This window comes from Nomia melanderi, chromosome 14 (genome assembly GCF_051020985.1).
Source record: "Nomia melanderi isolate GNS246 chromosome 14, iyNomMela1, whole genome shotgun sequence".
NCBI classification, from domain to species: Eukaryota; Metazoa; Arthropoda; class Insecta; order Hymenoptera; family Halictidae; genus Nomia; species Nomia melanderi.
This window is the reverse complement of record NC_135012.1, coordinates 848,764-870,149: the sequence shown is the minus strand read 5'-3', so window position 1 is coordinate 870,149 and position 21,386 is coordinate 848,764. Positions and strand designations below refer to the sequence as shown.

General features: G+C 38.2%; 1 protein-coding gene across 2 annotated transcripts in view; it reads left to right on the top strand.

The window, feature by feature from the left end:
- AstA-R1 (allatostatin A receptor 1) overlaps positions 1-18,956 on the top strand; it is a 46,572-nt gene extending 27,616 nt beyond the window's left edge. For both annotated transcript variants that reach the window (XM_031981897.2, XM_076373715.1), the window contains exon 6: positions 17,520-18,956. The gene's annotated coding sequence lies outside the window, so the exon portion shown is untranslated. The remainder of the gene's footprint in view (positions 1-17,519) is intronic.
- Positions 18,957-21,386: the final 2,430 nt, after the last annotated feature.

Here is a 21,386-nt window from a genome sequence, read left to right as displayed (position 1 = left end):
AAATAGCTTCACTTGAACACTATAACGAATGTTTGAAGAACCCGAAAATAATTTATTGTTACAATTTTTATAGGGGTTACATATCAACCGCTTTAAATCTGTGGTAATTCTAGTGTTAAGTAACACATCAAGCCACGATTCATCCGTGAAATCGAGAGTAGTACCAGTCACATGATTAGGAAATGAATTTATTACGGTTAATATGCAAAGCAGCAATTCGCAGCAAATAACTAGAGAATACCTAGTTTCACGTTCAGTTAGTTTAGCATCCTCATTCCAGCTTCAATTCATCGTATCGCTCAGAACTTTGCTAATTAACTGCCCCTCCCGTGATTGAATTAATATTTCGTCAGTGGTTTCTCGGTCGTCTGATTGCCGGAAAATATGAAGATCCAGTGATTTGCCTATTTTCCGTGACCCAAATTACCCCGTGCCGGTGTAAAATCTATCGGATTAGCAGAAATGTTTTTTCATCTTATTTTTAGCTCAGCTATTCTGGTATGCTGATCGTGTGAAAACATTGTTGGAATTAGAGCTCGAAGAACTGGAATTAGTGAATACTTTTAGAAGCGGAATTAGTGAATTCTTTCAGAATCAAATGAAAGTTCAAAGATTCGAATCGCGAGAATTACAATTGGAAAACTTAGAACTGGACAAATTGTAATCGACGGAATTGGAACTAGAAGAGGCAGAATTGGTAAGTGATTTGACGATTGAAACTAAAAGCGACCGCGTCTAAATGTTTTTTCACCCGGCGCGCGTTTATGTTTAATTTCCGGCTCGCGGCCGAGCGGCATTGTTAACCGGCTTGTCGTAAAAGGTGAACACCGGGGAAAGCGTTGGGATTGCGGCACGCGTACAAAACGTTTTACGCAGTAATACTAAAGTTGCGTCTTCTAAAACAAACGTCTCACTTTTTATGGTTTATTTTTACTACGACCACGGAGCATTCGCTGAATGGCGCTGCAATAACAAACCGACTCCGTGGTTGTTCCATTGCACGCTCGAACCGAAAACTAACCTTTCTTCGAGCGCGTTCTACCGATTTCTACTTCTCCGCGTTTCTCGCCTCGAAATGGAACATGCATTCCGTTGCTTTATACTATTTCTGAAAAGAATATTCTACGAAAATTCATTACCGTGTCCGCCGCGGTTATTTAATCGCATCTGCTCGCATTTTACCATTGAAAATTTTGATTGTGCTGCGATCGCTTTAACCCTTTGCGGGCGAATGTCGACATTTTGGCGAGATGAAATGTTCATATTTGGAAGACCAAGCCGCAAAAGAGTGAGTTAATTACTTGAACATCTAGAGATCTGCACAGAGTTTCCTTTTTTTATTGATTAAGTGATTGATAAATCATTTAGTTTCTGTTGAAGGTTTTGTACATTCCTAAGAACCTTCGTCCGCAAAGGATTAATAATTCGGAACTGGCTGGAATCTTACTAGAGAAAAGTAATTAACCAATCAAGTGTGGAATTTAGTTGGAAAAACCTCTCGTTCTGCACGCAATAAAATAAACAAATGGAGCGTGTACTCGTCGAACACAGGATGAATGCACGCAGAGTACATTTTAATGAAAGATCAAAGCGAAACGAAGAAAAATTACATGTTTGTCTCAAAAAATAAATAATCCATCGTTGAAAAAGTTAGCACCATTGAGAGTTTTAAGATGACGTGTATACTCGTCAAACACAGTTAACTGGTTAAATACAAACTAAAATTAAATGTAGCCACGTTATTCTGTAGTAGATTAAAATTTTATATTCAGCTTGTAATATAATTCTCGTTGCAAGGATTGCTACCATTATATTTCACCGATATTTCGGGTCACGGGAACCTTGAGACCTGCTAGACAGTCTGAAACAGACCAAGAAAGTTCTTGCTGCAACGGTGTCACATCAATTATGTACACTGTCGCGGGTTCTTCCTCGAGAAAATGAATTTTTCTAATTTCGTAATGAATAGGGCGTGTACATAGCGAACCGTACCGTTTGTCTTTTAAATCGCCGGTATTACGGTATAACGTAAGAAAATGGTCCGGCATCAATTTCAATCGAATGGATGTTTTCATTAATAAGGGACTACCGTGCAAAGTAAGAAATACCACACCTGGAAGATTAACACTGCTTGTTTTTTATCATCCAGCCATTAATCCTCGGAATAGTGCAGCCCGTCGCGGTGTTAGCTCTTATCTATTGCCGTTTTTGTCTCGCTAAATTGTGTTTGGCGGTAAGGAACCGACTGATGAGGAGAAATTGAATGAATGTTTCTTGCCAGACCAATTTGCAAGACATATAATAAATATCTGGATTATTCGAGAAAGCTGAAGCAACAGTTTCTAATGAAAAACATTCCGATAACGATGAAAAATGTGATCTGGTAACAATGCAAAAATTTTAAAAAATCGATGTCAAGGATTCTCGCGAAATATTTTATATTTTTCTTCGATTCAAGAAAAAGGGAACTATAAATATTTGCGATTGGCGAGAACCTATTCGAATTTCTACATTTTAATTCGTGTTCTTTGTAATTCGATAATAATTTTTGTAATAATTTTTGTAATAATTTTTGTAATAATGTTTTTTTTTTGCAAAAACGGATTGATTCCGAAACGCGAGAGTTATTCGGTTGCAACGCGCGATTTCTTCTTTCCATGGAAATGCGATCATTTGGTACGTGACGAATATTTATGAGGGAATATTAGTCTACGGGTTGGAATGATCATGTGGTACGCGAAATTCCCATTAATTCCCATCGTATATTTCTAGGGCGCCGTTGTATTAACGCGATATTTCGACTATCGTCTGCCCGGTGTCTCGCATCCTTCTCTCTGTTTCCTTCGCTTTCGTGCCACTTTCTACGGATTAAGTTCAGAGTCACTTCTCGCAACCCTTTCCCAGTGAAAAACCAGGAACATACGTAAGAAGCTTCTTTCAAAATGACAGTTGGGCATTACTCAGCTTCCACCCCGCGACGCTTTTTATCTCGGCCGTCGCTGGGTTGAATTATTTCTGGTCGCTGGTTCCTTGCTCACGTTTCTTCATCAGAGAATTAATTTCATTGCAGATATATAAATAATTGTAATCGCTGTCCATTCTTTTTCCATAAAATCAACGATTATTTACTCCTTTAACCCTTTGCGGACGAAGACTCTTTAACACTTCGACTGCCACGTAAACACTCATTAAACTCCCATGCACTCGAAACAGTTTTCTCCATTAACCAGAAACTGAGAAATCAAGATTCTTCTTAATGTTTGCTCCACTATCTTTCTTATATTTCATATATCCAACAAAATTCGGTTCGTTCGATACGCCATGAAAAAAATTAATGTCCACGTTTCTGTAAAAAATAATGTCACCCTTATTCGGGTGACGTGCAGTCAAAGTGTTAAAGTACACGAAGCGTCCAAAAACCGGAACTATACACTGATCACTTGCTATTCAAGTAATGCAATCATCCATTTGCAACTTGGTATTCCTAATATGAAAATTTCATCTGACCGAAATGTCGACATTCGTCCGCAAAGGGTTAAAGATACTCGTTTCGATGACACATCAAGAACTTCCGAGTCAATAGAATTCTTCTATTCTCTTATTAAAAACTCTCAATGAAGAGCAACGCTTGTTTCACGTCTCCGGAATGATGGTTCACAAAGGGTTCAAGCGAGCGAGAAGGGAAAGGAAATATTCCCGACGCAGCGGGATACTTTTTTTACGGAATTGTGTACACATTTCATAAAAGTTTTGAGTGAAGTGAAAACATGGCGGCGCGCCTGGGAAACCGTGCTCACGCGTGTGTTTCTCTCTTGGCCCGGTCTAAATTCATCGGAGAAAATTGTGGAGGGTTCGCGAGTACACGCTCCATGAACCGCATAATTCTCCTTGCTGCCTCCTGCGCGGGCAAGCCTCTCGGGAGTACCTTTTAAATACACTTACATGCGTATTTACGCGTACGCTTTGCCTCGTCCGAGGTAGCTAAACATTCCCGTCGAAACATGCTGTAATTATATCGTTTATCCTGCGTTTCCACGCGTTTCCCGTGATTTCAATGCGCTCCGAGGCGAACGCGAAAACTGCGGTGTTATTAAAAACAAACGAAGTGAACGTTATCGCCGGCGAATCGGTTCGAATTACAAAGTCTCGGCTATCTCGGTTTTTAATCAGTTTTTACATCGAAAATTCCGGGAAATTTTAATAACGTATCATGTTTTATATTGCTTTATGCATTTCCAAATGCTACAAGTACACGGGATTCGCGGTTAACACTTTGATTGCCACGTCACCGAATACGGGTGACAGCATTTTTAACGTAATCTTGATTATTCATTTTCTTGGTGATCGAACGAACTAAGTTTCGTTGAATGTGTGAGATATAAGGAGATTAATAATGTAATCGTTACGAAGAATCTTGCCTCTTTAGTTTATTCTTTATTGACAGAATTGTTTCCATTGCATGGGAGTTTCGATGGTTATTTACTTGGCAGTCAATGTGTTAAATGATCTTTGGGATCGAGATCATCGTCGCATTATTCTCAGCGGGCGAAGACAATCAGGAATGACCAGTGTTGAGTAAACAGTCGCCGTAGCCGTCATAATCGCGGCGGAGCTCGTTTCCTAACGTCACTATGAGAGCATAAATCGTTAATACGCGTGCAGAGTTCGTTTGAATGGATGCCGTCGGCGGCCGGCGAACGCATCAATTCGTTGAAAATTGCGCTAGGCGGTGAATGGGAGCTGCAGTTACAGCTGTAGATCGTCCGCGCCATTTTCTACGGCACAACGCGAGACACCGGGAGCATTATAGTTGTCGGTAGTACAGCTATAAACAAAATGAGAACGTCCCGGCGAACGTTCGACGTAAAGGGAGAACTTATATTCCGTTTCATCTTCCGCGGAAATTCATTTTAATCTTCCGCGTCTCGCTGCGACTTCATTTTAACCCTTCAACGACTGCACTCGCAATTGCAACTACGATGATGTTTCGCGTAAAACTAATATTCCTGGCATGTTAGTCATTTGACTGGCGAAGTGATCAACTTCGTGAAACAGGAGATAGAAATTGGAACTTAACACATTGAACGCCGGCTAAATTTCAGCTACTAAAAACGCGAGCGTCGGTGATTATATTGATACAGTTTTAATCCTTGACTCTGTCACCACTCGATTTGATACAGCAAAACTATGAAGAATATCTAGTATTCGAAATTGAACTTTGTATTACTATGTAAAATATCTAAAATAGCTGTGTTGCTTAATTTATCTGCGAATTATCGTCAAGTTTGTTTCACACAATATCGCTTGTATCTCGTCGAAAAATTTTTAACTGATGGTTAAACATCCATCAAAAGAAAATTTCTAACGTACTGAAGAGAACAAGGAATTCGATTTTATAAATTTTACTTTGGATTTGTGTTATACATATTTAAATGTTACATGAAATTAGGATTATCAATTAAACGATAGACTAAAAATTCCGCATTGTCGCGGGGCCGGCGCCTGTGTTACCGTGCAAACGCATGAAAAACCAATTAAGTGTCTCCTGACATTTGAGAATATTCAAAAAATTAAGGTAGCTCGATTCGCCAACGACTCGTGTGATTGGAGTTATTATTTTCCTGCAATTTAGATCTGCTTCCGAAGTAATGGAACCGTGCGGGTACCAGCACAAAAGTTCGCAAACTATTTTCTTTGGTCTTCGCGCGGTGAAAAGATAACGTTTCCTTTCAGCTCGAAAATTGCGAGGAAAAAATTGGAATTCCGCTAAGCGTACCGATTATTTCGCGAAATAACAGCGATCGCTGGAAATAGAAAAAATGAAGGGTCCTAGCGGAGAATGGGAATTTTCGTGTCCGTCGAATGGAACGTCGAACTTCCAGATACGTGGACGTTTAATTGGCCAACGTCCATCGGAATCGATTCCATTTTTTTTTAAAACCGCGTTCAACGTTCGAAGAATTACTTCATCGATTTCCTGTCGACGCGCGAGCGCTATTTAGCATCGCGCGGATCGCTCGGCGGCTGAAAGTCATCGAGCGGCGATCGATCCGCTTCGAGGATCTTCGATAACACGGCGTCTCTTATTTGATCGGCGACACTTTCGCGGCAATTTCAAGGCATTTCGTAAACTGGAGGCTGTCCATTAGCTGGAACCTCGTTTGCTCGGTTACTTGCGCGGCGTTGTTGACGGTATGCAATTTGCTTGGAAAATATTGTGTGGGATGAAAAACCAGGGGAGAAATTCTATAGAAAAATTGGAAATTAATTACACGTGTTCAGAGAATTAATTAGAAGTTAAGTATATGAACACTATTATTAGTTAAATAACTGCTGATCCGCAGTTTAATGCATTTACTGCCTCGATATTTACTGAATAATGCATTAAAACAAGTCTCTTTAATTTCTTTCGACTCTAATTTCTATAAATACAATTCAAACTATAAGGAATATTGTTTCTCGAGTCATTAAACAATAACATTGACACAATTATCTCAACAGTGCGCAAAGATTAATTTTTTATCGACAAGCTATAAAAAGAACACAGAAGAAAAGTAAAAATAGATCGAAAGGCAACACTATTGATTACAATCAATGGATGATCAATCGCTCCTGGACATCGGTCCATCGACGGTGGTCGATTCGAGTTTTTTCTGGAAAACCAACGGAGCGTGAACTTGACCATTTGGTCGAGTCAATGAACAATCGTTGGGTCGTCCGCGTTTTTCTCCGCCATTGAAAACTCGTGGCTATTCCACTGCTGTCGATCGGAAAACGAAATCGACAGATGCCACGCATAAGTCTCGTAGAGGCACATGAATTAAATATTAAGCCCGCTTCATCGCGCTGTAATGTATCCGACTGACAAATGAATGACGCTGTTGTTGGTAGCGTTCACAGTTGAATTTTTTTTGATACCGAACGTTGATTTTGATTTTCCCATGCTCGAACTGTCATATATTTCTAACAATCGGCGTATCGAATGAATTTTATTGAAATCGATTATTTAATCTTGAACTTTTTCAAGAATTTCACAATAATTCATAGATAAATTAAGCAACAGAGGTGTTTTATTTAAATATTTCACGTAGCAATGCAAACTTTAATTTGAGATATTAAATATTTAAATTCATAGTTTTGTTGTAGTGAAAATCTGGCAGAGTTTAGGTCATATTGTACAGTTTCATAGGCCAGTTGAGTCGAGAATGTGTACGTGTGTGCATGTAAATGGTTACACGCGCAGATAGCAGGTGCAACGAAATAACTCTATCTGTAACGTTTCAATGAAAAATCTGGTACCGAATGAATATTCAAATGCTCTCGATCCGAGGAAACGTTCGAACGTTGTATCGTATGTGCGGATCGAATCATAGGGTCCAGTGAAGTCTCGCCGCGAGTTGTTCACTCGAGAGGAGGTTGTTTCGTTGAGTTGGGAAAATGTTTGTTTTCCCAGAAGAAATGAATTCAATGTTTTATTCGTGTTCGCGTCCGATCATTCTTTCGAGATAGTCATATTTCGACGTTGTTTTGTGATTAACACTAGAACTACCGAGCATTTAATACGATTAATATGCAATTCCTATAAAAATTGTAGCAATAGATTATTTTCAGTTTCTTCAGGCACTCGTTATAGTACTGAAATGAAACTATTTATTTTCAAAATCATTTCGTAATATTCATAATTGCCAAACAAAAAATTCGAAACCAGTCATTTTGACTGTTGGTAGTTCTAGTGTTAAACATTGAAATTTTTACATTCGCAGTGAATGAGGAAGAAGCTGCGCGAGAAAATACGTTGAAAACGCAGGGAAATTTATTGAAAAATTTTTAAAGATCTATGGGATATTCCTCAGGAAAAATATTAATCCACATGTTTTTATTTTTCGTATATAATCATACAGGATTTTATTCAGTTTCTATGACTAATTCTTGTACTTAGAATTTTGGTAGAATCTTTTTTGTTCCGTTTTTGAACTTGACGCTGCAAACAACGTTGGATTTTTCAATATTGTTTTTCGCCACAATGAGAATCTTCGCTGCGAAACTTTTTCAAATTTTATACGATATCTTTGTGTCGCTTTCTTTCACAATAGATGAAAATCGACACAAAGATATCGTACAAAATTTGAAAAAGTTAGGCAACGAAGATTCTCATTGTGGCGGAAAACAATATTGAAAAATCCAAGGATGATCATTATCAGCGCGGTGGAAGCGTCTCGGGCGAGTGTTAATCAGGTCGATGTATTCTGCGAAGATTGACGCAAACGGAAATTCAATTAACCATTCTCCGTTGATGTACTCGTTTCATGGTACGCTGATGTCAACGTCGGTGTTAGGTCGGTTTTTAGTTCGGAGTCACGATCGATTTGCTCTGGCTTTCACACGGTAAGGAAAACGGGAATGCGCTGTCGTCTTTACTCGCTCGGAAATCAATTTCTCTTCTAATGTGTAACGAGTTATTCAAACGAATCAACTCGAGCGACTTATCCTTTGATCTCGAAGCTGCGACGAATTCATTAAGAGCTGTTAACCAGTTCAATCTTGTGGAACCATTTTATCACGGTTCCTATTTGAGAATCGAATTCTATTAACTCTTAGCACTCCAGATGGTTTTGTAATCTATCAGTAAATGTAACGAATTTTTATAGTATCTCTAGTGAAAATGAAAAATGCGATAACATTCCTTCAATCTTTTGTTTTCCTTCTCAGTACAAAATTTGGGTGTATGGAAAATCGAACAATTTTAAAGTAGTTTCTTTGATTCATTAAAATATTGGAGCCTACAGAGTTGAAAGGGTTAATTAAAAATTAATCATCCCTGCTGTGAATATATTTTCAGGTACCATTTTGATTAAAATACTTCAATTTTATTTATTTTTCCGTTATTTCTAGAAGTGTTTAATTTTCTTAGTTCATTAAAAGAATTGGAAAATTTCTATGCATCCGGCAGTTGCAGCTAGACAATAGTAAAATTAATAGTGCACTCGTACGAACGTTTATTTTCCATCAGCTTAATGTTGAACGCGAAGGAAACTTCGGCAATGGATCGTGCTGTCATGAAACACTATCGACACCAGAGTTGTGTATAGAATTCCAAATATCAATTTCGAACGGTGTTCATTTTCTATCGCTAATGGCGGACGCTGTTTCAATATGAAACGTTGCCAATAATTCAGTTCTATTATACAACATTCCTCTCGTTTCTAACAATAGTATACTTGAATAATTAAGCTACCTGTTCGATGAACTAGCTACCTCTATTTTTTTAAACACCCAATATGAAACTCGGATTAATAATACGGCATTCCAGAACTTTCGTGAATACATTCTTTTTGTAAATAAAAAAATTGTCATATTCTCGGTTCAGTTTTGTATATTAACCCTTTGCACCCTAAACACAGTAAAATTGTGAAATTTTAGATTCAATATTAAATTTTGTATAGGGTATCAACACGTGAAACGTACAAATAGAATTGTCTCTTGATTTCTACAAGATCTTTCTTTACGTTAGTTGCAGATAATCAATATTTCATCAAGAAATAACGAATATTTATAATATCGAATATTACCGAGCGCAAAGGGTTAATTCACGCACTTCTGCAAGATCTTTCTTTACGTTAGTTGCAAATAATGTTATCAATATTTCATCAAGAAATAACGAATATTTATAATATCGAATATTACCGAGCGCAAAGGGTTAATTCACGCATTCATATAGAAAACATCCGAAGATTGCCTAAATTTGGACTTCATCGTTTAATGTTTACAGGGGCGAAGCGTGTCTATCCAATTACACCCTCATCAGGGTGATAACGTTAACCAGTTCATTAAATGGCCCCGTCAAACTGCAGCGAGTTAGGTAAATTTTTATTTGCTGCTCGGAAAAGTTCTTACATCGTTACGCAATCGGTAATTTCGCTCGGGACAATATCGTATCCCCTATTTCATCCCCCTGCGACGTTGTTTTCCTTATATTGCCAGGATATCGTCGGTCGCTTGCGCAATCCGTCGAAACAAGTGAACCGCGAGAACCGTTTACGAATAAACTTCGAGATCCAAATTGGAATCGGTTTGGTGAAATTTCGTTACGCGTTTAATATCAATCGGAATGGAATGTCTTTAATAGTAGCACACTTCGGATTACGTGTATTAACTGAGCATTGCGGGGCAAACAATTCATTTCGGGTAACAAGGATTTCATTATCGGTCTGTGTATCTTGCGCATATATATATATATCTACAAACACAGCCATCGGAAATGCAGTAAAATACGCAGCCGTGGTATATACTACGCGTTTAATTTTTCATCTCATTTTTACGGCAATGCTATTTCCGACGAGCCAAGCGAAATTTCAATTTAATTCCCCAGCTTCCCGTGAATTATAAAGCAAAATATAGATATGTATGAATATCTAATATCTGTTCGCCTGCACGTGACTCGCAGAAGAAATTTATATTATATTTCATTCCATTGTCATATTTAACGAATCATATCGAGTTGGTTATTCTAATTTGATCTGGTTACGGTTCCGGAGAGAAATCTGTTGAGCTCTTATTTATACTTATATTCGATCGCATCCAATTATAGTTGATTATATTCGGCCATACTCAAGCATAGACGACTCTTTTAACACTAAAACCACCGGACAGGTCAAAATGATTCCTGATTCCTTCTTGCAATTATTAAAAAGATAACAAATGTTTTTCTGAGAAATTATTAGAGAAATTAGTTTAGTATTGGGCAAACTGAATGCACTCTTGTAGTTTCTATACACAAATTTCAAAATGTCAATTCATCTGCTCGGTAGTTTTAGTGTTAAATTCATCATTCAATGATTCGTCGTCTATTTCGATATTCAAAATGAACCATCTAATTTCAAACTTGATTATATTCAACCGTAAACGAATCAATGAAATTGCATTCGATCAGCTCACTATTCTTACACCGAAATATAGTAAACGAATATATTAAAGCATACAATCCGAAGCAGCTAAGAAGTGATTACTGGAACTTCTCAGACAAATGCGAGTGCACGTGGCCATACCTTGAATGGACCGTTTTCAGCTGCCTGCTCGCGCCGGTTCAGCCAAAGCGCTGACGGAAGGAGTTCACCGGCGTGTTGTTTACGGACGCAGTGATTTACAATGGACGTAGGTTTGCAACGTTTTAGGCGGTGCAGTTCGAAATAAAGGCGGCGCATTTGCATTCCAAAGGAACCACTTTCGGTAAATGGAACGTGGCCGTGGGGTCACCGGCTTGAAACGAACTGAAACGGTGATTTTAAATAGTCCCGAATCACGTTTAATTTATTCACCGGCGCGAGGTGAAAGCTCGAAAATCGTCAAGCGATTTCCGAGGGAACGGTCCCGGGATCGCATTGAAAGTGTATTGGACCGCCGGGGGGGGGGGGGGGGGTAATTACGAAACTTCTCGATCCGCCATTTTTTCCCCGTCATTTCAAGCACTGCGTTTCGATTCCTTTCAAACGACCGGACATAATTCGGAGAAGGTCTTCACGGTTCTCCCTTTTATCGAGATTTTTTGTTGTTCGATGGTTAGGACAGATGAAATCGCGCCACGATCTAAATTGCGCCGGTCCTCGATCGCTAACGGTCGCCGTTACCTATTGTGCCTAATTCTCGATTGAGAATTGCGTTGTAGCAGTTTGGACGACAAGGAAACTTCACGGTTCGTGTTTTTTACATATAATCGTTTAACCCTTTGCGGACGAATGTCGACATTTCGGCGAGATGAAATTTTCATATTTGGAAGACTGAGTCGCAGACAAATGATTTAGTTACTCGAACAGTAAGAGATCACGTAATTTCCTTGTTCTATATTAATTAAACATTTGATATATAATTCAGCTTGATCTGCCGAAGGTTTTGTGCATTTCAAAGAATCTTCGTCCGCAAAGGGTTAACCCTTTGAACTCTGTAGGTTCCAATATTGCACCAGTTATAATATGAAATATTTTAATGAATCTTAAAGAAACTACCCTAAAATTATTCGACTCTCCACACATCCAAATTTTGTGCTAAGGAAAATAAAAGATCGAAGAAATGTTACATTTCTCATTTTCGCTAGGAATAATATAAAAATTAGTTGCAGTTGCCGATAGATTAACAACCTGGAGTGCTATGGGTTAAATAATTCAGAATTGATAGAAGCTTTTTCGCCGGATTTTACGATGTACCGTGCGATAGATGCAAATGCGTATTTCATTATTTATGGTTTCATTAATGTGAGTGCAGATTTTCGCACGTGGAAAAAGCCATGTTTGCAACCTGGTTGCATCCCGCGAACTGCGCAGGAGCCATAAAGATGTCAGTGATAAGTCAGACTACCGCGAGATGAATGCACCACTAATAATTCATATATTCGGGACATCAGAGCCCGTGTCATTGGCTAGCATCGGGCCCGAACATCTTTGGCTCTATGTAGACACTACATTTATCTTGTGCCGCCTATTATCAGCATTGTCAACCTGTGTCGCTGTCAGACTCCGTCTGGCGTCGTATATCATTCGAACATAACACGCAGACACATGCGCGTTACTGGATGAAACACAACATCCCGAATTCTTGACATAGTTGAGATTACAATTTTTCAATTACAATTTATTAAAATTGTCTCAGTTTAGGACATCCACTTGCGGTTGATTCCATTGCAACGTTACATTCACATTAACAATTGAAATCCTCACGATTTCACAGAAGAAAATATGCCGAATGAAAAAATATTAAATCATTTAATCGAATTGCGTTACTATTGTTCATCTAGCTGAATGTCACAGTATTATGCAGCATTATTTATAATATAGAAATGTTTTCATATAATCGTTTCATTGAGGAACTATAGTAATTCGATTTGGTCACCGGTGACCCCATGGCAGTCAACGTGTTAACCAATGGAAATATTTCGAATCATTAGTATCTCCACTCAATCGACTCTTCATACGTTATTACTATAGTGTCACTATAGTATAGATAATGAAATGTTGGATCTTGAGTAATCGAGAGCTAGGAATAAATATATGTATTTAATAAAATATTAAATACATAATTTTATTTTTTTTTTCGTTTTACAGCCTGTCCTTCACTCACACTCATTCTTACATTCACTCTTCTTAAAAATACCTTAGCCTACGCTAACAATTCTATATACTACAATATAATATTAAATCATTTAATCGAATTGCATTATATTACTGTTCCACGTTCATCTAGCTGAATGTCATTGTATTATGCAGCATTATTTATAATATAGAAATGTTTTCATATAATCGTTTCATAGAGTGAACTATAGTAATTCAATTTGGTCACCGGTGACCCCCATGGCAGTCACGTGTTAACCAATGGAAATATTTCGAATATCTCTACTCAATTGACTCTTCATACGTTATTATCGAATAAAGTTTTCGTTATTTCTACCCTCGATTCCACAGGGGAAGAAAATCTCAGTGACCACTGAAAATTGGTAACACTGAAGGGCTATGCGAGATTTCTACGAGATGTTCGAGAGAAACAGGTTAACGTGCGATTGGTGTCGGTTAAAAGCAGGCCAAAAGGAGTGCTAAAACCTGATACCGTTCCAATATTGAATCGTCTCGAATTGCTTCGAGTCGCTCCGTAATCATAGTGCCATTTCATCCGTGAAAGCGTCTTCGACGGTGCGGTAAACACAGCGAGCCGAAAAGGGCGGGCAGAAGTTAGACGCCGTGTCGTCGGCAGAAGTCTTGGTAACGCTAAACGAATTCACATGGAATTAACGCTAAATGGGGAAAGTGGGGTGACGCTTAATGGAAAGTGCTTGTACCCGGCTCGGATACGGAATGAGTGAGTCATCGACGATATCTAAAAATAGATTAGGCGTTTGCCTTCCCTTTGTCGTGACTTCCGGTTGAATTAGCTTCGGCTCGCCGTTTATTATTCTTTCAATATCTTAATTGCGACTGTAACTAGAAGATCGAACCCTTCGAATCTTTAATGTTCAAATTATTTGAGGTATTCGGTATAGTATATAATATTACACTTTTATTATTAGGTATAATGTCAAATAAATATTTGAGTTTTTTTAAATATTATGTTTTTTTGTTCGATGTATCGTCGATTAATTCTCTCAGTGATTATATTATACTAAATACCTTTTGCGCCTGATCCGGCCGGTACTTTGATCCCCTTTGCTCGTTTTCTTTTTCAAGCGGAGCATAAAAGCTTCTGTGAGAGATAAGACTTAAGTGACATTCAAAACACTCTGTAAAAAGCATGCTAAAACAACATGGCAGCAGTGTGTCCTACCGACGAAACCATGTATCTTTTGTGTTACGCGGGGAGGGTGCAATCGATACCAGCCTTTTTGGTACACGAAACTTGATGCAAAATCCGGGGGACAAATCCCAGAGCCTTAACCGATAATGTTCCCCTGTTTTTATCCTGGAACGTTAACGGAATAAATTGTACAATAATCTGCGACATCAAAAATGAATTCAAATAAAAATCAAATTTTATGTCTCGATGAAGTACAAGTAACTAAAAGCAATCAATAAATGAATGATTAAACATATCAATTGAAATATATCTGATAGAAAATTGTCTAATTCTCTAATTAAATCAATTTCGATTGAATTTCGTAGACGTTCGAACAACTTTTACATCCTTAATCAACCAACGTTAAACAAGGTCGGCGACTAATTACGATTTCAATATGTGACAATATTAAATTTACCCGTAACACACATGCGGCGTGTGCGACCAGGGATAAGGGTGATACTACTTGATCGCGTTAATTACAAACCCTTCGTTTACCCTTAAAATATTTGCTGGGACACCGCCGTGTATTCAACGGGAGCGGCCATTCCCGAAATGGCTTCCCGCGTTCCCTTACCGTAAACCGTACGTTTCGTATTCGACGCTGACTAATTTACAGCCGAACGCGTGTTGTCCTTGTTTCGCGGCGTGATCATTTTTCGGGGAAAATTTATGGGGTCTGTCCGCTTTAATTATGGGTCGACCGAAAACATCTTCCCGCTTTTGTCAATATGACGTCTGTTTTTCAACGAAATGGCATCTTTATTGCGGATCTAACGAGAGAAATCACCTGACGAATGACATAAAACAAAACCATCGGTGATATTTCATTGGGTAATCCCATATTGCTTCATTTAACAACCGGAAACTCGTTCCACTTCTCTTTCGTAAAATGTCCACTTTTAGAAGTATGATTTGAAACTTATGTGATGTTACTATAGTATAAATAATGAAAGGGTGGATCTTGAGTAATCGAGAGCTAGGAATAAATATATGTATTTAATAAAAGAAAGCTAAAACTATGGTGAAAATATAAAATATGGAGACCCTCGCATTCACTGATAGGAAGATACTATAGTTATACCATCTACTATTCTGTATTTCATATAAGTGATTCATGCGACTTTAAATAATAGAGACAAAAAAAAGAGAATGCTTGTGGGGGAAAGAATGATTTTTAAGTGCGGATGACGAGAGATTTTGGAGAGCGTTGACCTGAGAAAAGACCTGTGTACACTGCGAGCTATACCGTTTCCATTCATTTGTATTTTATTCAATTATCTATTCCTTTTTTTTAAATAAAACGTATTTAAATACCATTAACCCATTGCACTCGAAAGTTTTTCACTCGTAATATTCTATACTTCCTAATTAGATATAGACAAGATTCTTTAAACTGAACTTAACAAGAAATCATACATAAATTAGTTAATAAAGCTATTTTCTCTCAATATTTCACGTATTGATGCAGTATACAAAGGTTAATAAATTCCAAAGTTTATAAGTTTTCTGTATCAAATCACCTGGCGACTGGGTGTCGCCTCGAGTGCAAAGGGTTAATACCACAATTTTATAACAAATTACAAGGGCTAATTATATAGAATCCCTATAACACTGATCAAAGAAGACGTTCCATAATTTATGTTCAAGCAATTCAAAAGAACCACTTACATCTACTTAACCCCAACATAAACGCTTCACCACGAGTCTGACCCGAAACTGTAAGGGTTAATTTGGTAGAATGGCTACAGCATCGATCACAAAAGGCGTCCCATGGTGTCGTCATCCCCTAGCGACGCGTCCACGTTGTAGTTCTGGGTTAGGAGGCTCCGGGAAATAGGCCAAGCCGTGAAACCGGCGGAAAACTTCGCTCGACGAGCAGGAGAGCTGCTGCGGCGCTCGCACACACACCCACCACACTGTTTCACCCCTTCGTCCGTCTTTGCTTTCACTCTTTTCGAGTCCCCGGTCTCAGCCCCTTCCCCCTCGGCCGGTTGTCTTTCTTGCGCCTTCCCGCCATCGATCTGTGTACCCATCATCGGGTCTGCCCACTTCTGGCCGACACTTACGCGCCACTTTCGCGATGCGAGCGAGACGCTCGCTGAAAATTCTCAGCCCCGTTCCAATCATAGTGCCCGGTATTTTTAGACGGGCCCGCCGGGTCCGTCGGAATTATTTCCGGCCCACGGCCGCACGGTAATAACTCGTGCCCGTAACAGCCTTCCGGTTATTTTTATTTTTTGAATGCGAGGCAACCTCGTTCGGCCGGCTAATACGTCTTCCAGCATTGTTCGAGAAAGTTATATTATGCATGAGCTACGTCTGGCTTTGTTAAATCGGCTGTTATTAATATTTGCATTCCCCTGGCGTGTTCCGAATTGTTCCGTGGCTATGGAACTGTAATAAATTGCTAGCTTTTTTTACTTAAGACAAATGTTTCGGAGTGACGGGGGATTTTGAGTAGATTTTTTGAGCTTGGGCTGGAGGTTGATTGTCAAAGAACTATTGGGAATTTTATCTTGTATATTTTCAGTTCCTTGTTGTGATCGTTTTAACTCCTTGCTGATGATGACTTCTACTCCGATTCGTGATGATTTCTAAACTAATTTAACGAGAATCAATGTTGTTCACTACCCACGGATCAAAGCAAACAACAGTTTTGCTATTATCAATGTATTATCTTCAAATGAAATTTCCACCTGAAGTAGACTGGAAAATTTTGTTATATTTCTTACAAATTGTCGATAGTAAAATATTACACGAGCTTAGTAACGAAAGTAAATAGTAGTTTATTTGTAGCATCGCAATTGTACCATTTAGAGGTAACATTTCAATGACTCCAAATATTCTTGAATAAATAAACACAGCGTCATATTAAGCTGTAATTGAATGAACTAACGTCGACGTGAATCTCAAAGTGAGAAACCAAAAGCACTTCGGACCGCAAAGGATTAAATTGCAAGGCATTTGATAATTATTTGATGAATTCTCCCACAGAGTTCTTTCTGACATTTATTATGTTCGTCGAAGTTTATACATGAAATTGACAGTGTTGCCTTTGGAAGCTCTGTGGGAATTTCAAACAAATTTATTCGTGGAACAGAAAATGAATTTGTTACGCGTATTCACCTGAGTGCATCGAATAAAATAATTGAAATGAAGAAATGCTAGTACAACTGTGAAAGGGTGTATGGTTTTTTCTGTTTCAGATTGCGAATCCTCCGACAGGAAAATTCGTCCAAATTATCCGGGTAAATTAAAGGACAGCATCGGCGTTCGCGCGTGCACGGGGCGGTTCTTCGCAATTCCGAACGTGCCGCTCGACAATTATAGCCATCGTTTCGCGAAACATTTATGGTGACGTACGTTTTATCTTCCTAATTAGCGGACGCGACACCGCGATTAATCCAGGCGCGGCGTCGCTCGATTTTTCGACCTGTGCTGCGGTCGTACGCGAATTCAAACCGGAAGTCAAGTTCTCCGTCTTGGGCGAAGGTGAAATTTTATAGTCGTTAGTGGACTTCGGATCTTCGTGCACTTATTCCATAATAAGTATGAAATATAACTAACACCAAAATTCGCATCGAAAATAGAAGCAAAACGTGTATAATCACAATCGTTGATCTCGATTCCAACAATTGATGCTTTTACATTCTCCCACTAAGCTACGTCGAATAAATATTAACACGTTGAACGCCGCGGGGGTCACCGGTGACCCCCAACTAAATCGAATCACTATAGTTCACTCAATTAAATGATGGTTATTTGAAAACATTTCTATATTACAAATAATGCTATCTAATTTCGTGATTCAACTAGATGAACGTGCAATAATAATGCAATTCAATCAAATGATTTAATATCATATTTTTTTCATTTTGCGTATTTTACCGTATGAAAACGTGCGACATTCAACGTGTTAACACCTAAGGAAGAAAGTATATTATTTTATGAATATATTGTAACGTCTAAAATTATATGCATTAATTTTTCAATCGCGAGAGTTAGCGATATCTTAATTGAATAAAATTTACTTTTTGGTTTCCGTAAAATTAAATCAAAAAGTTGTTGTCATATGAACATCGCATGATCCGAAGTCCAGTGAATAAACGTTGTGGAACTTACGCTTAAACTTGTGAAGAGACACTATGTTGTACATAACGCTTGTACGTCGAAGCGAGGGAATTAAGGAACACCGGTGGAGTAATTAAATTTAAGTGAAACAAAAAAAAAAGAATTATAAGAATAGGTTCGAAGTGTGGTTACTAATCTAGCGTTTAGAGGCGAGGGCCGCTCGGCTTACTTGTTTGTTTCGCGTGGTGAAACGAAAGAGCTTAATCACGGCCGATCGGTTAGCGATTTTCAACGTTTTCGGTCTCTCAAGTTCGCCGCCATGTTGTTTCAGCGGAGAGATCTCCGAGAACGTGTACACGGATCGAGACAGATGAGCCCCTGCTCTTTCCGTGGCGTTCACTGTAAAACGGAAAAGGAGATCGCGTTTCAAAAGTAACTTTATCCACGATTCAAAGGTTTGTTTCCCGAGCGAATCGACGTAGGCTTAAGGTCGCACGGTTTCAACCGGCTCGAAACTCCTCGGCGAATTGTCTGAAACGCAAACTGTAAAGTACGCATGTCAATAAAGACGCTAAAGCGATCATATGTCTGAACTCTTTCTCTGTAATTTGCTGTGGATGGTCGGAGCGAATGACGAGACCGAATGATGATTAGATCGAAAGTTTGGGAACATTGCGCGACAATTCATGGAGGTACAGATACTTAACCCCTTGCACTCGAGACGTGGCAATCAGTCACCATTTTATTCGATATAACAAAATTACAAAGTGTTATATATCATATTAAGTTTCGTATAATACATCAATATGCGAAATATTTCCATAAAATAGCTTTGTTTCTTAACTTACGTATGTTTTCTCATTAGTTCGTTTCAAATAATGTCATCTACGTCTCATAGAAAAGTGTCGAATGTTTCTAGTGAAAAATTTCCGAGTGCAAAGGGTTAATAATTGCATCAATTGGCTAAATATTAAACTTCACAGTTTCAGTATTCATTTTTCAGTGTTGATTCTACCGAAACTTTGCAACGTGATTCCAAACTTTGATCGATAGTATATGTACAGTGCATTGATTATCTTAAAATCCCTTAAATATTTTCTTTGCCTTTTCTTCCTTTAATAACACGAAAGTTTAAATATTCGAAATTTGTTATCGTTATCCATAGAAAATGAGCAACACAAGTTTATTTTTCCGTCTTAACTTAACCCTGTGTTCCTAAAAATTCCCTGTCGTCAACTGTAGTGATTCTTACAAAAAAAAACGATATGCAACGGTCAGATTCATTTGTTTGTTAGGTTCAATGCTTAATCACTTAATTCGAATTTAAATGGAAATATTTTTCCTACGCCTGCGGTTTTCCCTCATTGCTCCGTCGCAGTGCCAGCTGTTACAGGAGGAGACATTTTTAATTTCAGAATTTCCATAGCCGCGGTCTATTCGGCGAAGAGGCGAAACTGGGAAGAACGCAGCGTCAGAGGTACGTTTACTGCATGTCATTATACAGCGGATAATTTATGTAATAATTCGAGTAACTAAGATACATGGTTTCCTTCGCCGACTTAATCGTTTTAGCGAATGGACGTCTCGTATCAAAAATACTAAAACTACCGAGTCAAAATGACCCATTCCTGATTTCTTCTTTTTCTAATTATTAAAAAGATAACAGATGTATCTGAGAAGTGGTTAACTCTAAACCTACGAGCAGTTAAATTGACTTTTCAAAATTCTTCTATAGCAACTTCTAGAGTGCATCTATCAAGACTTTAATTCATTTACAATTCAGTTTGCGTATTGCTAAATCAATTTCTTGAATCATTTCTCTTTGAATCTGTTCTCTTTTTACTTGCAAAAAGAATAAAACAGGATTGGTAGGTTTAGTGTTAAAGAAATTGGCTTTAGCAATACTCAAGCTGAATTGTTAATCAATTTGAAGTCTCAGTAGGTGCGTTCTTGAGGTTACTACAGGCAAATTTCAAAAAGTTAACTTTTTGCACTCGACAATATTTTTCATTACAAGCGTTCATTATTTTGTGACGAAATATTAACAATATTATTTGCAACTTAAAGAAACATCTTCCATAAATTATGGAGCAGAGTTATTTCATTTGTTAATACCTGATTCAACATTTTATATTGAATTTTTCAGTTTACAATTTTGTTGCGTTCAATCAAATGGCGACTGAGAGTCGCCCCTCGAGTGCAAAGGGTTAATTTAACTGCTCGATAGTTTTAGTGTTAAAGAAAAGCTAATCCTGTTTCGTCTAGGTCCGAGGAGCAATACTGTCATTTTAACATAATATCCCAAGCAAATCCTTTTCGATCGCTTTGCGCGATTCACTGCTGGAAAACTGGATTCAGCTCTGGATTATTGTTTGCAGAAAATAAAAGGAAAGTCGCGTGTTCTCGATATTCTCGAAGGAAGTAGTATAGCTCAATGCTTGACGATTGTCTTTGAGGTGCGCTGTTTATTTTAGTGTAGATTAAACGCTGACGCTCCATCTTTGTTAACGATATTTCTTATTAACCTTGCAATATCCTCCTTTGATAACATGCAATCTTTTACCATTATTTTGCACGTTAATGAATATTAAAACGAGAGGATCAAATCTTATTATAATAGGATGCAAAGTGATTTTGCATATTTCCTTCGGTATTTGAATTACGAACAATGAGCTCTCATTTAATTTTACACAATGAGTTTCGTATCTTACAGCTTCATTTTTTATTGCCATTCGAGTTAGGTTATTTTTTATAGGAATTTGGAAATGTGAAAGTCACGGTTGTTGTACAACTTGTACGCGTGTAATCGAGGGAACTGACTGTTGACGGGAAGGTCCCCTAAATCCTTGGTCGAAATTTATTTTCTCGATGATTCGACGAAAGTCACCACCGTGGGGCAGCTTCACCCAGCATATACAGGGTGTTCCGAAGTCGAAAGCTGAAATTTCAATAGTTCGTTCCATCGATGAAGTATAGATACAATGGAACTCTTTTACAGGCGC